This window comes from Macrobrachium nipponense, chromosome 13 (assembly GCF_015104395.2).
Source record: "Macrobrachium nipponense isolate FS-2020 chromosome 13, ASM1510439v2, whole genome shotgun sequence".
Lineage (NCBI taxonomy): Eukaryota > Metazoa > Arthropoda > Malacostraca > Decapoda > Palaemonidae > Macrobrachium > Macrobrachium nipponense.
Window position 1 is genome coordinate 49642328 of NC_087206.1, and position 13954 is coordinate 49656281.

The window sequence follows — 13954 nt, forward strand, 5'->3', positions numbered from 1 at the left end:
ATCTAATTTGCTCTACCTCGGAATTAATATATTTTCATATATGTTTAACCGAAGGGGAATTTTCTAGGCGATAATAGAATTGCCGGCCGACAGGCACGAACCATCGACATCTTCAATTCCGGGACTGGCAGTGAAGTCTTAACCTACCCCGCCACCACAAGAGGATATAAGTTTATGCCGCCTCCCACCTCAAATACCTGTTGCACTAAGGTATTTGTAGTTTTGGAGACTGCATCAAACCCACCTCGTCCTCGGTAGCCTTGTAGTGCTTCTGCCTGCACGTAGCCATTATATAAGTCATATCACATTACCGCGATTCATATACATATATCGAGCTACAAATGTCCTTTAATATCTAATTCGTTCTACCTGGGAATTAATATATTTCCATATATGTTTAACCGTAGGGGAATTTTCTAGGCGATAATAGAATTGCCGGCCAACGGACATGAACCATCGACATCTTCAATTCCACGACTGGCAGTGAAGCCTTAGCCCACCCCGCCACCGCAAGAGGATATAAGTTTATGCCGCCTCCCACCTCAAATACCTGCCGCACTCAGGTATTTGTAGTTTTGGAGACTGCATAAACTTATATCCTCTTGCAGTGGCGGGGTGGGCTAAGGCTTCACTGCCAGTCCTGGAATTGAAGATGTTGCTGGTTCATGCTCATCGGCCGGCAATTCAAGGAATACAAGAAAGCATTGCATGGCAGGCTGCTTCATAGCCAAACTTCTTGTCAGTTGGCGCTCTGCCTACTGCCCTCCCTTTTTGCTCTACTCTCAAGCTATCTCGTCCAAGGACTAAAGGTAATGTGTGGATTTGGAAGTTATTTTGGCAACATATCCTTTTACTGTATTTCACTGCTCTCTTATATTCATCCCCTTGCAAATATTTTAAGAGCCCAGGCAAGATGGTGCAATCTTTACTCGTGCAATGTAAATCATAAATGTCATTCCATCTTGCATTACGTTTGATTTTGAGTGATTCTCCTTCTCAGCCTTCAGCATTCTCAATTGAATGTGTTCATTTGCTGTAGTGCAGTTCTGTGCTGCAGAATAGGTGATCGTAGTGATGTATACTGGCCGGCACCACAGTGCCTCTTCCCCCATCAGTGAACTTTGAAAAGAGTCCTTCAGGAATGAAATTATGATGATTGATTTATTTTATGCACATACACTGCATTATCCTAATTACTTCTAATTTAATCTGAGAGATTTTTGCAGATTATAAGCTTGATTGTTTGTGATCATTATATTAATTCACAGAAAGGGAGACACTAAAGACCTGGAAAATTATTGCCCAATAAGTTTACTCTCAGTAATAAGTAAGAAAAAGAAATGGATGTGGGGAGGGCATATAATGAGAATGTCAAATAATATATGGACAAAAAGAATAAGAGAATGGGTCCCTAGGGATTGCAAACGAAGCAGGGGAAGGAAGAGAAGACGATGGATTGACGAGCTCAGCAAATTTGCTGGTATAGACTGGAATATAAAGACCATTTACAGAAGGGAGTGGAAGAACAGTCTGAGGCCTATGTTCTGCAGTGGTCTAGCAACGGCTGATGATGATGATGATGATATATATATATATTATATATATATATATATATATATATATATATATATATATATATATATAATGGAAGGAAGACTGACAAAAACCACACATCACTAGGCTGTCTTCATCATATATTATTGCAGACGTTTCATCATTTTGACAGGAATGGATCTTCAGGGATGAAAAAAAATTGACAAAAACACTTATAGCGTCAGTTTTAAAATCACACAAAAATAATGAAGAGCAAACAAATAAATATATTTAAAACAAAACATCTCGGTAAGAGGTTACGACAAATACAGTGAACTTCAAGAAGTCTGAGTGTTGGATAGTAGCGCAGAATGGGTAAGTCTTGAGGGTAAGTTGGATGTCCGATTATGGGAAAATCTTTTTTTAATTTCAATATATGTTTGATATTCTTAAGAATGATTTCTGGCACTGGAGTGCTTTGGTTTCGAGTGTTTTTCTGTGCCTTGTATCATTATACACACACACACACACACACACACACACACACATATATATATATATATATATATATATATATATATATATATATATATATATATATATATATATATATGTGTGTGTGTGTGTGTGTGTGTGTGCGTGTATGTATGAATGTGTGTGTGTACAATAGTGAGTGTATCAGGGAAACACTGACTTTAAATTCTAAACTTTTTGAGATATATATTAGTAGACCTTTACTTCATATTTTCCACAGTGACAGTAAAACACACAGACGGCTGCAATCCAAATATTCTTACCTGGCAAATGGGAAAGAACAGGGAGGGGAAGTAAACAATATATTTAGTGATGCACACTGGTAGAAATTTGCAAGATGTCTGTTGGAAACGGTACAAACCAGATAAACATACCTGACAAGTGAGAAAAAGCTAGTCGTGCAATCAGCTGATCAAAAGGAAAAATAGGGAAACGTTGTCGAGCCCAGTTTTATATAAGAATGCTTTGTAAGAATTTGAATTGGTGAGCGACAATTAGTGTTTCTTAAGAATTTTCCCGATTTCTGTGAAAAAAACATCGGAATATAAATGTACATATGACAGAAATAAAACTGCACGATAACTAAGATATTAAAAGAAGCAAGTATTAATAAAAGAGAATATCAGAAAATTAAATAATAAAAAAAACTGTCTTTTTTACCGAATGACAGCAGACAACACCGTAAGGAAAAAGCTACATAAAATCGAAAACGTATGTCACAAAATTGCACGTCACAAAATGCACGCGCATACAGACAGACACACACACACACACACACACACATATATATATATATATATATATATATATATATATATATATATATATATATATATAATGTATAATATATATATATATATATATATATATTATATATATATAATATATATATATATATATATATATATATATATATAGAGTGTTTGTATACACAATTTTGTGGCAGCTTTTTCTTAATGGTGTTGCCTGCTGCAATTCGGTGAAAACGGAAGTTAGTTTCATTATTTAATTTTCTGTTATTCTCTTTAACTGATACATGCTTCTTTTATAATCTTAGTTTTCGTGCAATTTTATTTCTTTGTCATATAAGCTGTTATATACCAATGTTTTCTTCGCGGAAACCGGGAAAGTTCTTAAAAAACACTAATTATCACTAATCTACACTGATAATACGTCTTCTTTCGGTGTTCAGGACATCGTCCGCAGTTGAGGGGCAACTGACTCTAAATAGCAAGTACACTGTTATTTATTGTAAAATTCATTTATAAGTGATGCAGCGAACAATAATCGAACAAAAAATACCAATCATAGACTGATGATCGCTGAACCCGTTTCAACAACGTCCAAACAATATCACAGTACGGACTACCAATCTCTTCTAACAATGATTTCCTCTTCTAACAATGATTTCCTCTAGGACGGGGACGAGAAGGGACCCAAGCTTACCGGAGAAGCAAACAGCCTATCAGTAGCTAGCGCGCCAGTCTATTGTTCGTTGAGCTGTGTGTCAGATGTGTATGACGATATTGAATTTGATATTCGGAAAAATACCCCTATCCTTTAGAACAATGTTGCTTACAGATAACAAGATCTCTCCACAGTGTTTATCACCTGGTTACCTATTTGAGCGCATTTTACTTACAGAGTTGCGACTTGCATGTGACGTTGATCTTTGACTTTAAAAATCTAGCCTGTTGAAATGATCTATAAAGGGAATTATTTTATAGATTAATATAAAAGGGATACCATGAACATGTGCTCGAATATTAGGCACTGAAACTTCTGAAATTCTGTTCCTTGCTTTTGACATTAATGTTAAACAAATTAAAGGAGAAATTAAACTTATTAGAAAATTATAGTTATGATTTATGAGTAGGGAGAGATGCCAAAATCTGTTCCCGATAATGAAAATTTTAAACTGCTTTAAAATTCTAAACCTGACTTTTCATCATTCTAGACCACTTAATCAACATTATTAGACAATTATCACGGCAATAACTTTGTCAATACAAAATGATACATCATATACTTAACCAACTATCAAACATTTAAACTGATGAGACCTTGTCATCTTGAACTTTGATTATTTCATTAAGACGGTTTCACATAAGTAATGAATAGAAAAGACAATAAAACAGGCGTAAAACAGGGAACTTGACCTAAACTATAAAGCTTAATTCACTCCTCTCAAAATTCCATTGGCTCACAAACGTTACCTCAGGAGTGCTTGCATTAAGCTTCTTGCAACTGTACTGGTTATTTTCACATCCTCCTCCTGACAGACATTTCAACGTTACCTTTGGGGCTTTAACCTTCGACACATTTCCCGCAGATATCTACTGACCTCATTGGTATTTTCACAACGATCCTTTTATGTTCGTCCATTATTTTTCACGCAATCCTGTTAAGAGACTAGCATGCACACAAACGGACAGACTTACAGACAGAAAACAGAAAACAAGAGGAAAGAGAATTGTTTCTTCCTGGGCGGGTAATAAGTTCTGTGGTCATAATGCTGGCATGTACGGAACGACAGGACTGTAAATTTTTTTTTTACTTTGCAAAAGCACAAGACTGATTTTTCATGGTCCATTGAGAAACCCTCGGGCTGGTTGGAATTCACTGACTTTAAGATTTCGACGAAATATTTGGAGCTACACCTGCTGCGGTTTATTCTGAATTTGACGATTTTCCGGAACATTTTGTAAACATTCTGACATTTCATGAAAAAGAAAAGTGAAGGTAGAAAATATCTTACTTATCAAAGAAGATTAATTGACTGACAAACGCTTCCCAACAGAGATATTATTTAGTAACAGCTGAAAACAAACAAATATTCATCGCCAAATCATTACTTTCGTGGCTCTCACATCAAGTTCAAGAATAAGCGGAATAATATCCATGGGATCTTGATGGCATGGTCTCCTTTAAATCAAGTTGTGGGAAGAGGGAGGGAGGGAGAGGAAGAAAAAAGAAAAACAGAATGAAATGGCTGCCTTCGTTGCCATGACAACAGTAGCGCAGTTGCCGCTTTCAGCAATACACATAAGGACGCATTCACTACGTTGTTTCCAAATGGTCCCTTCATTTGAAAATAATTTTAAGCTCTTATCATCGCTCCGAAAAAAAAGCTTTGCATCAGCGTCACAGAATTCAGATTTCCGTTGGTGCTGAATTTGGGGCAACTAGAGACACAAAGACCTCTGATCCGTCCTCTGACCTAGTAATAAGATTAGAAAGGTATAAATGAAATGCACTCGGATTATGAATATCATATTGCCGTATGAAAATATTTAAAACACTGCTATAGACAACTGTTATTTATGCATGGCAATTTATGCATGGCAATGTTTAATACTTGCGGTACTCTTCATTAAAAGAATATTTTTCGGTGACCTGTAATCTGAACGTAGTGCGTGTTGCTTAGAAAATTTAGTGACCGTGACAAGATACACGAACTTCACTGACCTACATCTGACACAATTTTTCTGTAGCACCCCCATCTAACTCTGCTGAAGATCCGAATGACTACAATTTTGGTAGCCAGACAAGTGTAATAGAACAGGTAATGAAAAAAGATATAAAAGTCCTAATCGAAATAACAGTCATGATGGAATTATGTTACTGTACAATTTATTTCTAATTTGAACTAGTGAAGAGATTAAACGATGGTGTGAGAGGGTACACGTTGCTAATATTCACACAGTATCAAGGTTAATGAGGTTGTCTTACATTTTGTTAGTAAACTGATATTCTGTTATCCTGTTAAAGAATCATGCCTTAGTAAACTTGTGTGTGTATGTCACATGCTATGCCTCACATATCGATGTTAGTGTGTTCGTTTGATTGTGTTAACATCGATATAGGTGTAGTTGACTTTGCTCAGATTTTTCTTGACCTCTTTAGACATAAATGACGGGAACTCAAGAAGTCCTGTTAATCGACCTCCTGAGCACGAAATAATTTGGTAGCACGCAGCTCAAAACCACAACTTTAGATCTCCCCGGACGGCAAATACCATAAGTTAAACAATCAGCCGCTTACGTTCGTGATGTCACTGTCAACAACGTGATGTCCTGCTCGTCGACGTTATCTTCAACGAAGGAGTTCCTGTAGATACTCACAGGTACACTTCTAGCGACGGCCCTAGTTAATAATATACAGTGCTTGGTATTAGTCTTCTTTGGGAACAATTGTCTTTACTTTATACAATACCAATCGAACCGTTCCGACGTCGAGTCTGCTATACAATCTGTCAGTGATGCCTTCTCCAATGAGGAAATCAACGTTGCATATACGAAATGCAAAGATCTGATACCAGAGAGCATTCTCAGGGAGGGATCCGCGAAGAACTTGTCCTCTCACAAGAAAATATCATATATCACTAAGCGACTAAGGACCTGCTCGGTGGAAATCTACGCCGATGACCCTTACAATCTGCCTCCAAAGGGGCCTGCTGACCTAAGCCTACCTGCGGTGTACCACACGGCAGAAAAGGCCTTCCAAACATCTAAATCTCTCTCAGAAATAATTGGTAAAAACTCGGAAAAACTCGAGGAGACAAATGATAAATTATCAAGAATCTGGGGCGTGATCAAAGGACTACAGGAATCCCTAGACAGTCTTAAAACGGTGGAAACAAATAATCTCACACGGATCTGGGATGCGATCAAAGGAGTGCAGTGATCGATAGACAATCGCACAGATAGCCACCAGACTCCTATGAATGCGGCATCCAGTATTTCCTCGCCTCCCAGGAACATGGAAGTGCCCCCATCACCTATAGACCGTTCTGAGGGGACTGTTGGTCTCCCAACCTCTTCTCCCTCCCCAGTGCCTCCGGTGGAAGATAGATCTCTGGTGATGGTTACCAGCCCTGTAATCCTCCCCACCCTATCTCTCCCCCCCAACCCCCCATCGTAAATGCAGATGAGAGTGATCATGAGGGGTCTGGCGGCTGGCAGATACAAACAAGCAGAAAGAAGAGAAGAACCTCTCGTTTGGCCGCTGGACCGGAGCCCAACATTAATAAAAAACAAGCTAAAGGATGCAGCTTACCCTGTCAACTACCAACCGATTGTAATCACAACGATCACATAGAAGATACTTGAGTCGGTTCTTCTAGTGAGACTTCTCCCCTTTCTACACACCACTGACAACCAGTTCGGGTTTAAAGCAAACCACTCAACCGACACCTGCATCTACATACTGAAAGAATTACTAAACTACTACCTATCATCAGCCTCTCCTGTTTTCCTTTATTTTGTAGATGTGAGAAAAGCATTTGGCAGAGTAAACTACCTGAAGCTCTTCCTGAAGCTACATAAAAGGGGCACACCCCTGTATCTAATTGGTATTTTGCATGGCTGGTTCTCCACAAATGGGGTAACATATTATCGTACACCTTAGGCTCCCTAAACGGGCTTTGGCAAGGGCCATTCTCTCTCCATACCTGTTTAATACGTACACAGATGCCTTGAATGTCAAACTGAACTCACTCCCAATTGGATGCACTGTCAATGAAACAACTATAAACAACCTCTGTTATGCCGACGATATGGTTCTGATTTCCCCATCAGTGCAAGGTCTCCAACGACTCATCGACACTTGCCCCCAATATGCAGAGGATTTTGATATAAATTACAACGAAATCAAGACCCAGTGCATGACGCTGCTCCTGAGATCGCTTAAGCATATTGCAGAACCACAAATTTTCCTCGGACACCATCGGCTGGAAATTTTGCACGAATTTCCGAATTTGGGTCACATTATCACCGACGACCTAAAAGATACGGCAGACATTGAACACAGGCGTCGTAAACTATGTGCAACTGGCAACATGATTGCAAGGAAGTTTGCCTTCTGTCACCGAGACTTGAAACTTCTGCTCTTCCGCTCGTACTGCTACAATATCTATGGGTGTTCCCTCTGGGCAAACTATACCCGAGAGACCATGAGACGCATCACTGTTGTGCACAATGACATTCTGAGATGCCTCACAAACACTCCCCGCTACAACTCCGCCACACAGATGTTCATAGTAAACCACCCGGACAATTGAAAAATCATTGTTAGGCGAACAATGTCCAGTCTGGTAACCCGAGTGAGAAATAGCAGCAACCCGCTCATACAAAGCATCATAAGGAGTGAAGCAAGAAGAAGATCTAAATTGTGGGAAAGATGGGAAAATGAGGCCTTTGTCCCATAAAGGACTTAATTTCTGTATTGGCAAGATGTCATCTGCAGGTTTTGTCATTATTATATTTATTGCTGATATTTCAATTTTTCATTATTACTGTGATTACTATCAAGTTAAAGTTTTTTTACATTAAATTTTTGTATTTAGCCCTCTGGACCTGACTACTGTAACCACCTAAGGTCTCTAGTTGAAATTTGAGTTATATAATCTGTGCACTAACTGTTATAACTCTCAATGCATTTTTTTTCTCACCAATATCATTACTGTTATTACCAGTATTATGATTACTATCTTTTATGATACCTCAGCTATTTTGTGGATAAGTGCCGATTATTCATATTTTTTATCATGTTATCTCATATATCTATCTAGATTGTGTATGTTACAGTCTGTATTTTGTATATTCCATGTATATGGCCCTGAGATGAAATAAAGGATATCATTATTTTTATTATTATTATTATTATTATTATTATTATTATTATTATTATTATTATTATTATTATTATTATTATTATTAAACTTATATTTTTCTTTAGCATATGTTTTATACTTGAGTTTTCTTGGTTTGGTGCTGCATGCTCTCTTTTTACGCGTATATATATGAGGTTGCGATTGGATCGGGTAAATTCTAACAAATCCCCTGGTAGGAATAGAAGCAGAAATACGAATAGCAATAGTGACTAGAACAATGGCTTCGGCGTCCGGGAATAATAACATGGTTCTCACCATCGTGAATAAACGCTCTGCAATAGTCCCAAGTTAGGGTGTAGTAAACGGGCAATTAACGCAAGTGGTAGAGAGTTGAATAAACACTCTCTCAAGGCTCATTTATCCTTTAGGAAGCTAGGTTGCAGGCGGCAAAGTCTTTTATAGAATATGTTAAGGGAGATATAGGTAGTTGGCTTAGAACAATTTCCTTCATATCCTGTAAGACGGAAGCATTTAAAGCTGCGTTGTGACAAATGAGGAATAGCCAAAGCATCCAACAAGATAAAACACTAGTCAGTGCCATGCAAGAGCAAGGGTTCTTTCCATTGTTCAGAATTTTCCGGTTGTCAAGGAAAAATACATACATTGTAACTTAAGTTTTCTGAAGGTAAGAAAGACCTTATGTATTGATTCATGGTTAGCGTTGCATAACCGGTTTTCCATGCTAATGATCAGTGTACTACTCAGGAGGAACGGGTGGTGAGTGATTGTAATTTTAAGTATCAACTCCAACCGCTTTTCTTACTATTCTTGGTATTATAAATTCTGTTGATAACAACATAGATTAACGGCCTATCGTAAAAGCATTTAGTGGGGAAAATCCTAAAAACATTATTGATTTAAAGTCCAACCATATGCTTTTCTCTGATGAGCCAAATAAGAACACTCAAGTATAGTGAGTGTAGTTAATGTTCAGCACTGTATAGGCAAATACATGTTAACTGATAATTTCATGATGGTAGATAGGATTCAAACGTCCCCTGTGGCAATTTTTGGGGTATCCGTCAATATCACGTAGTAGGATCATTATAATATTTCCAGCAAAATGTTGTTTCTCGGTCAAAGGAAAACATTTCAAGCCTTCCCATACTCTTAAAGGATATTCTGACGTTAAGAAGATAACCCCATATACCAAAGAACTGACAAGTTCTAGGTCAGTTCCAGAAATTAACGAAGTGACTAAAGATAATACATTTTACCAGATAATCTCCAGTCCAACCCAGATCATAGAACCCAACGTTTCATCTTACATTATTGTGGCAGCTGAGAGGGTCTTACCAGGGTCAAAAATGTTATTGATAGATGAATCTATTAGAATTCATGGGCTATATGCAACATAAGCGGTTTACATCGTTGACAGTAATAATCAAGCAGAGGCAGAAGTATTGAAGTATTTGATTACAGATTTGACTGTAAGCAAGAATACGCCCTTAACGAATGTTGAGGTATTCCACCATAGTAAATTGACAGTAGCAGAAATTAAAAATGTCCAGTTAGTACGGGATGAAATAATTTCACACTCATTAGGGATGTGTCAGTAAGGGATATTCAGGAACCTAATGTTCGGGGGAAGTGATGATTTAGTACTAACACTGGTGGTTTAGGTAAGACTAGTGTGACTGAACACCAGATAAAACTCAAAGACCCTGGCAAAATATTTCATGTCCCGTTTTTAGGAACGATTGGTTATTATAGACGTTTTGTTTATGATTTACTCAGGAGAGATGTAAATTTATGATTTACCAGGAGAGATGTAAATTTTAAATGAGGCGTTGAAAAACAGCCAGCCTTTGAAACTTTTAAAGAGAAAATAGTTTTGATCTCTCCAGACCACTCAACCATATTTTTCATTGCTACTGGTGGATTAGATTATAGTCGGTAGAATATTATTACATTGGAAAAATAGGTTACATCCCATAGCTTTCTATTCACGGAAACTTGAACGATCCGAGTATAAATACTATGCGATCAATTAGTCATTGAAACTGCCTTATGTGATTTTAAATACATAATACATGGATATGAAGTTATGTTGACAGACCATAAACCTCTGTGCGATTTGCTTTAAAGGTTTTCAGTTCAGTTCTAAAACGGATTCGATGGGATATGATTATTCAAGAGTTTATTGCAAAGATTAAATATGTCTCTGGAACGTGATCCATTGATGTCTCGTATAATTGATCCATGATGTTTTGGTGGTGATATATTGACATTTACAATCTTCAGATGTTACCAAAGAGGAATGTCGGTCTTGGAATCCCGACTCAATTCTACTATGACACCGAGTGGGGTCGTGATGGTCTCGTTAGGGAAATGAAGCAAGATGAAAAAATAAAAAGTATAATAGATACCTTGCAAGGAAGTAAGGAAATAATTGCTTATAAAAACCTCTGTAGGGAAAACTACTCTTTAATCAATGAGATTTTATATTGAAATATTCTTAGGAAAACTAGCTACACAACGTGAACGCTGGTGTTAATAAAGTTGTTATGCCATAGAAGTTAATACCCGTCGTGTACTGGCTACATATGAAAAAATGGATGCTCACCCGAGTTTTGCAGTTTTGTATGAAAAGGCAAGAAAATGTTTCACTGGTCTGCTGTATCTAAGAACATTCATAATCTCCATAAAAATTGCGAGTTTTCGGCAAGAATAAAGATTATGTTAAGAAATCTCCGGAATTAGGTTACGCATCATGTACCTCAGAAGAAATTTCATAATGTGCATATTGATTTGTTGAATAAGTTTAACGAAGGTTTGTTAAGATTTTTCTAGAAATACTATTGGTTTTTATAGATGGTATGGATTCTAATTTGGATTTGGCAATTCCAGCAGTTGCTTGCACAATTAACACTGTGTGTCATTTGTCGATAAAGGTGTCATCTTTTAAAGCATTCGATGGTGTTAGAATGAGATCCCCATCTGAGGTGTCGAATTCTACAGAGTCAATACACGATCCATTGACGAATGCTGTTGATATCAGTATAATCAGTTTGGACTTGCTGTTAAAACGTCTGCCAGACACTAATGTTGTTATAAAAACAGATCATGATAGATAGGCAAAGAAACATAAGCCATTTGAAATCTAATTAATCGACCTCCGCAGCAGGAAAAAAGCGCGTAATTATGTACTTTATCGGTATTGCAAATAATCAGGAAAGGTATTAACTATGTAGAAACATAATGCAACTAGAGAGAGAAAAAAAAGGACTAATCCAAATACGATATACTGTACACTAATCCAGATGTGATTTCATGCGGGAATATCAATTGAAATTTTCAGTAACTTGCCTTCACATAGCAATCATAGCACTTTTGGTGCTGTAAGAGTGTCTAGCGAATCGCTCGCCATCGAATAAATGAAACAGATATTATTCATAAAAAAATAATAACTTATTTTCATGGTGCAGGTGACTATTGCCCTATGCAGAAGGTATGTCAAGGGTCCCTGAGAGAATGGCATCATTTTGATCGATCAGGGGCTGAAAGCAAAAAATTCCACCTTCACAAATACTTGACACATTTTGCTTAACTCTAAAAAAGCAAGACTAGATCTAATGTGCAATAGTCTTTAAAAAATCATATTTAAAACCATGCTTTCCTCAAATAAGTAATCAGATGAAATAAACATTATTACAACTAAATTTGGCATCTGATATAACCAAGTCAGCAATAGCTTAATGGATCTAATTTAATAGGCAAACTGTAATTGAATGGAACGGAAGCTGAGCTCCACCAACAACCAATTATATATATATATATATATAATATATATATATATATATATATTATATATATATATATATATATATATACATACATTCTTACATACATACGAATATATATATATATAGATATATATATATATATATATATATCTATATATATATATATTCGTATATATAGTTCCGCACTCGGCTGCAGATTTATTTCTGGTGATAGAAATTCATTTCTCGATTTATTGTGGTTCGGAACCCACAACAAGTAGGTCCCGTTGCTAGATGACCAATAGGTTCCTAGCCACGCAAAAATATCTAATCCTTCGGGGCCAGCCCTAAGAGAGCTGTTAATCAGCTCAGTGGCCTGGTAAAATTAAGGTATACTTAACTTATACGTATATATATATATATATATATATATATATATATATATATATATATATAATATATGTAATAAATAAACACTAATAATATGTATCGTTGTGACATTATATACACACACACACACATATATATATATATATATATATATATATATATATATATATATATATATGCCAAAGAATCATGAAAGGAGGCTTGTTGTTACATAGAAATTTTATCATGTGACGGAATTTTCAGTTACCAAACCACTTAACAACTTTAGAAACATTATATATAAAAAGACTGGTTCCCTCTCTCAATGGTAATACTTCTTCAGCAACTCTGTATCTGGCATAGTTGTCGTCTGGCCTTGGACGCCATTGTATGTCATTCCCTCTTCTCTCCTGCTTATGGACGGTGGTGTTTTGGTAGTCTCTTTTTATTTTCTGTTTTATGTACTTTTTATGCTTTTACTTTTTATTGTTTTAACTGTAAATTTTAATTACTTTGCGAATTCCTTTTATGTTAATAATGTATTTTATTGTGTCTTTTACTTTTCACAGACTGATGATGCACTGAGTAGTGCGAAACGTTTTTTTGGTTAATAAACTTGGCCTTTTTTAACAACATGTGTATCATGGACCCTCTGAAGTCTATATATATATATATATATATATATATATATATATATATATATATATATATATATATATATATATATATATATACTATATGTATATATGCTGTTTTGACTTCATGAGAGAAATAATAAGAATGTTTCTTACGACTGGGAGAAAATATACCAAAGAATCATGAAAGGAGGCTTGCTGTTACATAGAAATTTTATCATGTGACGGAATTTTCAGTTACCAAGTTTCTAAGTGGTAACAGGCCTCCTTTCCCCATTCTTAGGTACAATTTCTACTAGTCACATAAAATATTCTTAAGATTTCTGTCACAAATTCAAAGCAGCTCATTTATCCCTTCTCATAATAAAACTTAGTTTAGATACAGATTCCCTATTCACAAAGGTACAAGCATAAGACGTTCTATAGTTTTTGAACTAAATTAGTCCCTATTCAGATCATTTCTCACTAGCCCTGGATAAAATCAT